Source organism: Mizuhopecten yessoensis, unplaced genomic scaffold, assembly GCF_002113885.1.
Source record: "Mizuhopecten yessoensis strain PY_sf001 unplaced genomic scaffold, ASM211388v2 scaffold10797, whole genome shotgun sequence".
In the NCBI taxonomy this organism is placed as follows: Eukaryota; Metazoa; Mollusca; class Bivalvia; order Pectinida; family Pectinidae; genus Mizuhopecten; species Mizuhopecten yessoensis.
In genome coordinates, this window is record NW_018408726.1 from 1893408 (window position 1) to 1906513 (window position 13106).

At 35.7% G+C, this 13106-nt stretch overlaps 1 long non-coding RNA gene across 1 annotated transcript in view; it reads right to left on the reverse strand.

The window, feature by feature from the left end:
• Positions 1–13106, reverse strand: part of LOC110462449 — a 93418-nt gene that overhangs the window by 67050 nt on the left and 13262 nt on the right. Inside the window, exon 2 of the long non-coding RNA XR_002464285.1 lies at positions 6685–8585. This is a non-coding gene — a long non-coding RNA (uncharacterized LOC110462449). The remainder of the gene's footprint in view (positions 1–6684; positions 8586–13106) is intronic.

The window sequence follows — 13106 nt, forward strand, 5'->3', positions numbered from 1 at the left end:
CGAACCTGCCTTATGTTATTTAATTTACGAGTATCTTTGATATACAGCAAAAAAACATGACTATTTGAAATAATTACTTGCTGGAGCTAAGAGAAAATAATTTTCAGCCCCAACAGGGTTTCAGCGAGTTGTCATTTTCAGATGAAATCACCATTAAGTTGTTGCGACATTTGGAAGATCTTTTGTCGTTGTAAATATATTATAACCTAGGATCCATTGTAATAAATAGAAAATTTATCAATTTCCCGTTGAATATCGTAAATGTTGAGATGTCTAGTTTTACTGGAAATCACATACATAGATTAGACAGTTATGGGTTACAGTGACTACATTACAGTATAAATATAGTTTACCATTGACAGAAAACCAGGAGCATACTATAACTCAAAAGCTACACAGAGCAATCTAATTAAAATTATATCTTCACATCGCTCCCGTTTACTGATATGTCGCGTTGAAGATCTAACAACATCCCATAGAGGGTCACGTCAGAGGTCAACATGAATACATTATCGTATTTATAACAAGCCAATCAAAACGCGACATAACTCTTTCTTTCAACCAATCAGAAAGCAGGACCTGTATCATTTAATGCAGACACCTCGTAGCCCAAAATCCACTTTTTCGTCTGGTCCAGTGATAGTTTGAATATTGCGAAGCCTGTCATTGGTTAATTTTAGTTTCAGGTTGTTAAACTTGTTAACGACAACATCACCAGAGGAGGAAGTCTCTCTTATTTCAAAGCAAAATCCACAAATTGTACAAACGTTGTCTTGTACAAAAATGTATAGACACGGCGTGGTGTCACGGGCGCCGCCATTTTCGATGCTCATTTGACACCTCTCGGTCTTTTAGTATAGCAAGTGTGTTCCGAAATCATTACATCATCACAGAAATGCGTAAGCTCTCATCTGATTGGTTAATGCAAAGGTCGCCTGAACATGACCCTCTACGGGATGTTGTTAGATCTTCAACGCGACATATCAGTAAACGGTAGCGATTGAAAATATATTTTTAATTAGATTGTACACAGAGGTTCCACAATTCCAAACGCTACAAAAAGGTTCAACAACTTCAACAGCTGCCAACAACTGCAACACCTTCAAAAGCTGCTGCAAACGGGTTCAACAACTGCAAAAGCTACAAAAAGGTTCTTTAACTTCCAAAGCAACCAACAGGTTCTACAACTTCAAAAGCAACCAACAGGTTCCATATCTTTAAAAGCAACCAACAGGTTACATATCTTTAAAAGAAACCAACAGGTTCCATATCACCATAGACAAATGTAATCAAAAAGAGATGTTTCGTTACCTTTGCAAACTCAAAGATTGTTTTGATTGCTTGAAATTGTGATTACCTCGGAAATTTACGGCACTAACAACAACATAAGATCTCTCCTGGGAGACAAAGGATTATCGTAGGTTATTGACATCCTACATCGGTTTAAAAGATTGTCAACGCTACAGTTACAACTCCATCTGAGACTTGTCTGACAACACTCGAGGGAAGTGTCAACGCTACAGTAGCGATTCAATCTGAGACTTGTCTGACAACACTCGAGGGAAGTGTCAACGCTACAGTAGCGATTCAATCTGAGACTTGTCTGACAACACTCGAGGGAAGTGTCAACGCTACAGTAGCGATTCCATCTGAGACTTGTGTGACAACACTGGAGGAAGTGTCAACGCTACAGTAGCGACTCCATCTGAGACTTGTCTGACAACACTGGAGTAAGTGTCAACGCTACAGTTACAACTCCATCTGAGACTTTTCTGACAACACTGGAGGAAGTGTCAACGCTACAATTACAACTCCATCTGAGACTTGTCTGACAACACTGGAGTAAGTGTCAACGCTACAGTTACAACTCCATCTGAGACTTGTCTGACAACCCTCGAGGGAAGTGTCAACGCTACAGTAGCGATTCAATCTGAGACTTGTCTGACAACACTCGAGGGAAGTGTCAACGCTACAGTAGCGATTCAATCTGAGACTTGTCTGACAACACTCGAGGGAAGTGTCAACGCTACAGTAGCGATTCCATCTGAGGCTTGTCTGACAACACTGGAGGAAGTGTCAACGCTACAATTACAACTCCATCTGAGACTTGTCTGACAACACTGGAGTAAGTGTCAACGCTACAGTTACAACTCCATCTGAGACTTTTCTGACAACACTGGAGGAAGTGTCAACGCTACAATTACAACTCCATCTGAGACTTGTCTGACAACACTCGAGGGAAGTGTCAACGCTACAGTAGCGATTCCATCTGAGACTTGTCTGTCAACACTGGAGGAAGTGTCAACGCTACAGTAGCGATTCTATCTGAGACTTGTCTGACAACACTGGAGGAAGTGTCGACGCTACAGTAGCGATTCCATCTGAGACTTGAGTGACAACACTGGAGGAAGTGTCAACGCTACAGTTACAACTCCATCTGAGACTTTTCTGACAACACTGGAGGAAGTGTCAACGCTACAGTAGCGATTCCATCTGAGACTTGAGTGACAACACTGGAGGAAGTGTCAACGCTACAGTAGCGATTCCATCTGAGACTTGAGTGACAACACTTGAAGAAGTGTCAACGCTACAGTAGCGATTTCATCTGAGACTTGTCTGACAACACTGGAGGGAAGTGACAACGCTACAGTAGCGATTCCATCTGAGGCTTGTCTGACAACATTGGAGGAAAAACATTCATGCACCACAGCAAAGAGTGAGCAACACATCAGAATGTCAATACACATGCTTGTTTTACCACGACCTATTATATCCTTACATCATTATACCATCATCCATCATTCAAACTGCCATGTATTCAAGGTCCAATATTATCATTTTCATTGGCACCATGAAACCATGGATTATTCCTTATTAACAGGTTAACGTACGGTCATTTACTCTCATCAATAACGTTCATGCCTGCTCGTATTGTTTTAATTAAGATATTACTTCACTACAGTTGATGAGTGTTATAATTAACGAAGGTATTTGTGGGTGAAAACTAATAATTTTAATGAATTAACATGGCTTTCTCTAACATTGCTTTGGTGTTTTCACATTTTGTTTACAAAATCACAGTCAATTAATGAGTAAGAATGTCTAGTCTTTTACATAACAGAGGACGTTAGTTAATGAGTAAGAGTGTCTAGTCATTAACACAACACAGGACGTCAGTTAATGAGTAAGAGTGTCTAGTCTTTTACATAACACAGGGCGTCAGTTAATGAGTAAGAGTGTCAAGTCTTTTACATAACACAGGACGTCAGTTAATGAGTAAGAGTGTCTAGTCTATGAGTAAGAGTGTCTAGTCTTTTACATAACACAGGGCGTCAGTTAATGAGTAAGAGTGTCAAGTCTTTTGCATAACACAGGACGTCAGTTAATGAGTAAGAGTGTCTAATCCATGAGTAAGAGTGTCCAGTCTTTTACATAACACAGGACGACCGTTAATGAGTAAGAGTGTCTGGTCTATGAGTAAGAGTGTCTAGTCTTTTACATAAAACAGGACGTCAGTTAATGAGTAAGAGTGTCTAATCCATGAGTAAGAGTGTCTAGTCTTTTACATAACACAGGATGTCAGTTAATGAGTAAGAGTGTCTAGTCTTTTAAATAACAAAGGACGTCCGTTAATGAGTAAGAGTGTCTAGTCTTTTACATAACACAGGACGTCAGTTAATGAGTAAGAGTGTCTAGTCTAATACATAACACAGGACGTCAGTTAATGAGTAAGTTTACTTTTGTTTCAGTATAGGATTTTTATGCATGCAGTTTTTGAAGTGATAAGACAGCCCTTAGCAATAATTCTGTACATGTGAATGCTTATACAATATGGTTTGGTTTTAAAAAAACTCAATAAATTATCTGACGTTTGACTTGCACATTTGGTGTCTTTTAAACAGAGTCTTTGAATTTAAAAGACACATTCACTGCCTGAAGGAATATAGGAAAATATGACCACCTACCTACAAGAATTGGAGATCATTTGTCGAGAATATGTTTGCTCCATCCAGAATATCACATAAATCCCAAGTAATGAAATGTTCTGTTATATATATCCCCAGTAGTCGGTGTAAGGCTAGCTAGAGTTGTGGCGGATACGGCCAGGACAATTGTTGTAATATCGCGCTATAGTGTAAATATACCTTTTGACTAAGTGTATGGTTAATCTACGAAACATTCAGAACATGTATCGGTTGCCTGCTATGAAAAGAATACTATAGAAAAGGCATATAAAACGGAATAGAATGGACATTTTAATAGTCTTTAGTTTTCTTTATAAATTTGTCGGTAAAGCTCTTTTCTTTTCCTGAATACGCTGGAATTCATCTAGCTTGAATTAAAATCTATTGACATAAAAAGGCTTCTTTCGCGACGATTGAAACATGATAGCTAAATAGCGGCTTGTACGGTTGTGCATTCACAGCGAAAACAACAGAATACAATGACCACCGACGAGAGAGTCAATGGGCTTTTATGTCCAGGCCTCTTTGCCTATAGAAGAATTAAACGTAGAGCCTGATAAGTTAGGGGACCTGCATATGTTACGGTAACAATAACGGCTGGTGATATGCCAAGCTGTCCAGCGCTAAATCTGACGTATTAACAAGGGGGCCCTGCCTCTCTTCTGGATAAAGAATTCTATGTTTGTCACACAAGGATGTTTATAATAAAATATATATTTTCAAACGAACATTTAAAATGATTTATTGTACCAATTTTATTGCGTTATTGTGAACATTTTGAATCTAAACATATCCTATTTTGTTACGATTTATCCAGAAAAATTACAAAAATAATTTACGTAAAAACATGACATTTCATTATCAGTTTGTTAATATCTGTGTACATAAACTTGTAAGGTAATGACACAATATGTTCCCAACACAGACTGATAGTGCGATTAGATTATAAACAAGATAACGGGCCTGATATTTATATCAGTGGACCTCAAAGTGTTTATACAACTCGGTATGTCTGTATAACCAATTGTTAAATTTGACTGTATTGTTAACTCACAGGAAATCTTTATAAAAGACGTTGTATTAAAACCAATAATGGATTTAGATTTGTACTAACCTAAACGTCAAGCACGGTCGATACATTTAATGTTCAGAAATTGTTTATATTGCGAGGACCTGTTACACCTACATACCGACAAGCTGACTTTAACTTTCCTATGTAACTAAAATATGTTTTCCTGACGTCTAAAACAGACTTTTTCCATTTTTGTTATAAGTAACTAGCATATGTATTGTATTCCTGACATTTGAATACATATTTTATTTCAGTTTTCTGTTTAAAGTAACTAATATGAGTATTCTTGACGTCTAAATATAGATTTTATTTAACTTTTCTGTTGTAACTAATATGTGTAATGTGTTATTGACGTCTCAAATCATATTAATTTCACTTTTCTGTTATAAGTAACTAACAAATGTAATGTATTCCTGATGTCTTAAGACAGATTTATTTCACTTTTCTGTTGTAAGTAACAAACATATGTTAGACATTGTTCTGTTGTAAGTAACAAACAAATGTTAGACATTGTTCTGTTGTAAGTAACAAACAAATGTTAGACATTGTTCTGTTGTAAGTAACAAACATATGTTATACATTGTTCTGTTGTAAGTAACAAACAAATGTTAGACATTGTTCTGTTGTAAGTAACAAACATATGTTAGACATTGTTCTGTTGTAAGTAACAAACATATGCTAGACATTTTTGACTTCTACACACCTACATAACTTTCCTATGAAATAACTTAAGTAATATGAAGACATCTGTCTTACACTTTCAACGTGTTTTTTTTAATATTTGGTGGGGTTTTTTAAGTATGGAATAAAGGGCGACGTAAACCCTGTATCCTTTATAAACGACTTACAGTGAATTTACATATTTTCCCATTATCTGTCTTTTGTCATTTGTTTATAAATCTTCGATCGATTTATTTATTGATTCATTGATTGACTCATTGATTGATTGATTCATGCATTCATTCATTTTCTTATTCACAAATCATTCATTCAAAAATACAAAACAAAATCAATCAATCATTTTTGTTATTCGTTACATTCAGTAATATTCATTCATTCACTCATTTATTCATTGATTCGTTCATTCATCCATTAGTCTGTAAGTATAGTTATTAATGCACTGAGTTCTTGATTCATTATTCCATCGTTTTATTCATTACTCACTCATCATTTGTTTGTATTCTCATTACTTAATCTGTTATTTTGTATCAATATCAGACATATTTGTTCATGTTCCAATGCGATACTAATGTTAAATCGACATCTTTACTGAGAGGTAGAGATAACAGTTTTGGTGCCTGCATTCATATTCAAGTCTAATTGGTTTACGAAGAATAACGTTATAATGTAACGATGTATTTAATAAATATATATCTCATATACAAGACAACGATGGCAGCGATGAAAACAACGGATACTTTAACTCAATTGATATATGTGCGACATCAAAATAAACATCATTGCCTATTTTTAGGATGAGATTATTTACCCGGTGCTATCTGCGCTATTCATAACCATCCTCGTCATATTTTTGTATGTTTTATTGGGCGTGGTTAATGTTTCGGGAGCTGCTTTATCAATCGTTTTAGATGTTGTTACTGATGCTGATGTTGCTAAATACAATTATTGTTGTAATCATCAACTTACCTTTCAGATTCAGCCCAGTCTCTCCTTGTACACGACGTAAATCCCAATGAATAATAACACACATCTGCACACTGATCCTCGTATAAAATACCATATATAATCATTTGTAGTACGTATTCCACATTCCACACAATATATTATGTTTTGTAGTAAGTATTCCACATTACACATCATATATAATGGTTTGTAGTAAGTATTCCACATTACACACCATATATAATCATTTGTAGTAAGTATTCCATATTACACACCATATATAATGGTTTGTAGCAAATATTCCACATTCCACACAATATATTATGTTTTGTAGTAAGTATTCCACATTACACACCATATATAATGGTTTGTAGTAAGTATTCCATATTCCACACCATATATAATGGTTTGTAATAAGTATTCCATATTCCACATCATATATATTGTTTTGCAGTAAGTAATCAACATTACACACCATATATAATGGTTTGTAGTGAGTATTCCACATTACACACCATATATAATGGTTTGTAGCAAATATTCCATATTCCACATCATATATAATGTTTTGCAGTAAGTATTCCACATTACACACCATATATAATGGTTTGTAGCAAATATTCCATATTCCACATCATATACATCATTTGTTGTAAGTATTCCAGATAATGCATCATATACTTAGCATTCCACATCTCACATGATAAATCACACCACATATATTGGTTTGCAGTAAGTATTCCACATCGTTCAGCTGATCGAACATAGCATTTATCCATTACGTGAGAATCGATAACTTCATTTTGTTTCACAATCTTCTTGTCTTTGAAAATAAATCCATCTGGAAATTACTGATTATTCCTCATACAATAGATATAATTAAAAACAAGACGTTCACCGATGGTATACTTATCAAATATGTCATGCCTTCTTGAGTGTGTCTCCTGTATCCCAAATACGATGGGATTTTAACACAATATGATTAATCAGGCTGGGAAAGTTTTGACTCGGATGGTTGGTAGCATTGTCATCTTCTTCGTTTTTGAGAAACTGATGGACCATAATGAACTCCATGACATCTATCTCCTTCAAACGTCCGTTTCAGTAATCCAGCTGGCTAAGAAAATAAATGTGATATGAATATCATCGCCAAGGTAGGTACATCATTTCCTTGTCATCACCGCCAATGTTCTTAAATACAGATATCCACATCTTCTGTAGGAAACAGACATTTATCTAGGTTTGTTACAATCCACAACTTTTTCTAATCCACATCTTTTGTAAGAAACAGACATTTATCTAGGTTTGATATTATCCACATCTTTTTTCTAATCCACAGCTTTTTTCTAATCCACGGCTATTTCTCTCCATCAAAGTCTGGACTACTAATCCTGTTTCACCTGTACGTTTGCTGTTTAGGCGAGGTTCTGAACACTTAACATCGTCAACATACACTCACAAAACTTGTGTACAATACATAATTGTGTGCTCCAGTCTGTCATCCAACTTCCCTTTCCACAATGGCCATATACACAGACGCCATCATTCAAACCCTGTCTTTTTTCACTCACATCTTTTTGTGCGTGTGAAACGTTCTTCACATAATGCAGCCCTCTTCCATGGCTTTTATAAGCATATGGTTAAAAACACCCAGGGGATATCATTTTTCTATTTTATTGAATAAATACTGAAATTAAAACAGGCCCTATTGTATATGTCACCTTCCTTCGGTAGGGTAGGTATTCCCGGCCATTGTTCGCATTTCTTTACCATCCAACTTAGCTAAGCAATAATACACCTTGACTATAGAATGTAACCATCTTAAGTAACAATATCTTCTATTCTCTTTCGGTATCCATAAACCCAGTTTATCCCTTTCGTTTGAAAAGTTTTTTCCAGCGATGAATGCAGAATGGGATCTTATTCTGAAAAGAGAAGAAAAAATGGTGATTTTTAAAAGAAGGATACAAGTTTGAATACAAAGTCATGGATTTTCATGTCGTAAAAACATTCTTTCATCATGTCTAGGCATTGTGACGACCTTATTGAGATGTACAGCTTTACAAATCTACCAAGGCAAAACGAACATAGGTTATACACACGAAAAGGAAAAGTGTAAGTTAGTAAGGAAACGCTTGAAGACGTTTTCATTATAGTAATCTAATTGATTCGATGTAGTAAGTATGACATACACAAGTAGCTATGATTTACCGGCACATTCATCATTTCTAACTTTCAACACATTTTTTCACATTTAGACTTGGAGACTATATTAGAAGGCGTTGAAATGTTCACATATTTTACGTTTACTAAACGCAAAAACATGCGCGAATAAACATATTGACATGCTTTATTTACAGCCCAACACGCGAGAACATAGTGACACACTATGAAATATATTTCACAAATATTAAATATAATTTTATTTCTTCAACATCAATTATTAAACAAGTTTTTGCAACTTATATCGATCACTCTTGCGGATGATAGCGCGCGGTGGATCTTGATATGGGAGGAAACCGGAGAAACCGGAGAAAACCCATGTGGTCGGACAGGTGCCCCGTACCTTTTCACGTCCGATCGGGGAATCCCCAGCTGCCTTGGTGAAAGGCAAGTGTTGCGCCACCCGACCACATATTTCTCACCTGTATACAAACGCAAACAAATACCCTCCACACCGTGAAAGCGTCAGAAAGGTCAAAACGCGAAAACTTGACAAAACTTTCTAGTAAATTAGTTATCGGCAAAGACATAAAGAAAATGAAGACGTCCAGGTCACGTGTTACGAGTTTATAGCACGTTCACACGGCCTCTCATTACAACCATTTTTGTTTTGGTTAACAATGAGGCGGGATGATTTAATATGTTAATGTGATACACGTTTTTTCTTAAAGACCACGAAAGACAATAGAAGTGAAGGAGAAAGAAGATTTGACTGAAAAGAAAGGATAACTGAAATGACAAAATAGACCGGAAGTGATGTAAGATAGACTTCATCATGTACAGATTCCTGGTGTGAATAATTACAAAAATTACATATATCAACTCATATGTAAGGACGATTTAAAGCAGATGAATTTAAGAACTGAACATTGCAGGAGCCATAACTCCATAACTGTGTATTTTACAGGGTACAAGATATGTATTAAATCTGAACAAATATGCAATAGAAATGGAAAGGTTACATATATAGTGAAATGACTATAAAGCTGAATTCGGAAGCCTGGATACGCCATAGTGCGGCTGAGACTCTCCCCATTATGAAGTAGTGTACTTAAATGATGAAGTTCTCGGTACAGAACAACAAGAATCAAAATGAATGATCAAAAAATAGGAGACCAATTAGGCATCACCACATGAAACACATGTCAAAATGTAATTCTCTTTTCGACTCGACGAGCGGTGTATAATGATAGGTAAAATTTTAAAAACCAGTTGGTTGCTTCGTTCATAATCTCAAAGAGAGAGAAACTAAATTAAGTTGGGTATTTATATACTGTGTATACTCTGTGTACGCAATACATTCCCTTACGTGTAGGGTTGTATAGAATGTTTCGTATACAGAACACTTTCTCCTATTTGTTTGACCCATTGTTGGTGACTGTGAAGATGATTGACAGTTGAAGGTCTACTGACTCTTTAGAGGTAGAAATATGTGGAACACCTGCTTAATGCTCACTGAACCATGCCAAGGGCACTACGTCATACCCGTGTATAATAAGGTTAAAGGAAGACTTCACAGTACGGGTATACTGTGTAGAGGTCTGGTTCTATGTATAGTAAGATTTAGGGGAAGTCGTTATTACAGGTTAAGTTTGCAGAGTCATCTACCGATATACAAAGTCTTTATGACGTCACATACATTGACCGATACATATAACATGACGTCACACCTACTAATATACTTGTATACAAAGAGTAGCATATAGTACGTCACACCTACTGATAGACAAAAAAAATATATCACGTCACACCTACTGACAGACGAAGAATATATGACGTCACACCTTCTGAAACACAGAGAATTTATGACGTAACACCTGTTGTTAGACTAAAACTATGACTTTGACATCCGTTGAAAGACAAAGAATGTGACGTTACACCTTCTGAAAGACAAAAGGCTATTACGTTACACAAAGGCTTAAGATGATGATAGCATTTACCTGATTCACTCATTTAATCCGAAAAATAACACATCCAATTTCGTTAAGATTACCAGCAAATATGATCCCAGAACTAGTACACTTTCAGACAAGCTGATGTATATCTCATATACAAGATAAATATCCCTTACGAAACTTTCACATATTTTCTCTTACTCCGATTTCATTTCTTACGGTCCCGTTTGCACAATTCCAAGAAAAGAGTATTCACTTCACCAAATCCAAAGATGTATCGGAAATTTGATGCGTGTTTATCCAACTGGTCCTCGGTAACAGAACCATCCAGTGTATGTCTGTATCTGATACAACCTTCGTATAAACATTCTTATAGAAACCGACACTTTTAACACGTATAGTATCAATATGTCTAATACGTGATGCACAGAATGGTATCAGTAAGCTCACGCTGTCTGGTTTGGTCCCAGATGACCCTCATACATAGGTTTTATCTTCACGATGCCATGTTTACCCTGTTCCATTGTGGCACTGTATGACCTTACCACTTTACATATCTAGAAATCTATTAATAAGAGTATTGAGATCCTTTTCTTCAACTTTCAAATAACAATAAGTGAACCTATTGTTGGTCTCCACCTATCCATTTCTCTGCCGACCTCGGCAGTGAAAGCATTCAATTCACCTCCAGTTCTATGTTTATATCAAATGTACTCCATTGTGGTAAGTCAATATCAACGTGTTTATACATTTATAGATTGCGTGAATACACAATGCACTTGGAAATCATTACAAAGATGTATTCCGTCGTTTGAATACACCCATTGAAATTCATAACAATTTAACAGAATCCACAGAACTACTACGTATATTTATTTATATACCTACCTTGGTTGGTGTGCTCGAATTACGATTTATATACCTCGGCTGCTATCAATAAAAACAATAAACTTGTAAACGATTTTAAAGTTGAATTCCGTAACGTGAATTAAGTACATAGAACATCCATTGAAACACACGGAACATTTTAACAAATATGAATCCCGCGTACGATGGTCGAAAAGTGTATACAACAGATATACATGAAGTTTGAAGGCAATTTCACAACGAAATACTCCATTGAAAACCCTTAACAATAGGACCGCGCGTGTAATCTCCGGGTCGGTTCAGGCTCCTACATCGAGTCCCGGGGCTACCATCTAAACGCCTGGGTTACATCCCAACTGTTCAAATGTGCGGACAAACATACCCCGCCATTGTGAGAAAATGAAAAGGAATATATTCTGAAGTGTAAGGGCGATGTTTGGGAGTGAGAGACTGTATTATATGGAATTCATTCTCCCCAAGATTTACTGATACAATTTAAATACCGGCATAAAATTCTACACAAATTACTGGCGAGAATTGAAAAGGGCTATACAATTGATTGGAAAATTCTAATGGTGATTTTTTTCTAAATGTTATTTGCTACTTAAAAGAAAACCACATTGATATAAAAGGCGTTTGGTGAAAAGAATTCTATATAATACATTTTCATGTTAAGTTACTCGCTCATTTTGAAAAAAAAAGATATCTTTAAAAGCCTAGTAAGATCGTGTATATAGAGGATCGCGAAGTGTGACGATTCTATTGAAAGTTACTCATTCATCGGCCACAATGGTACAAGTCAGTGCAATGACGGAATGTCATTATTGATACAAATACATATCACCACTTCAGCCTGGTGACAAGTCATATTCAATAAAAACTCTATATAAGCTATATGTGCAAATATATCCCCAGAGAATATCCTGACCATTATATTTACCAACTAAGCATTTCATACAGATAAAACTAATGTCGTTCTTTAAGCCTATATTTTCTAATTATATTTGTAATTTTGATATAGCGGAGATGAATAAGTTTAAAATCTAAATTTTAATCAGGATTAAAAGCGTCTAAAATTGTGATAGCATCGAAATGCTAACGTGTTTAATTTATTTTCAATTAAAATTGATATATGCGTTATGTTTGGGGGATTTCACATGAGTTTAGCAACGCAGATTGGTTTCTTTATTAGAAGTGGTTATGCCATTGTAAGCTACTACATGCACTAGTAAGTAATGGACGTATGTCCTATATGGAATCATCTGATTTAGTGAGGTTTTACCTAGCTATATACAGGGCTGATATAACTTGTATAATGATTAGACACGTTAGCGCGTCACACTGTCATATTAAACTTCTATATGTTCTGACCTCCTATTATCTATCTATATCCCGCAGTATATCTGTATACATTAATAAATAAGTATTTATATAAAAGCATAGTAATTCATATACTATATA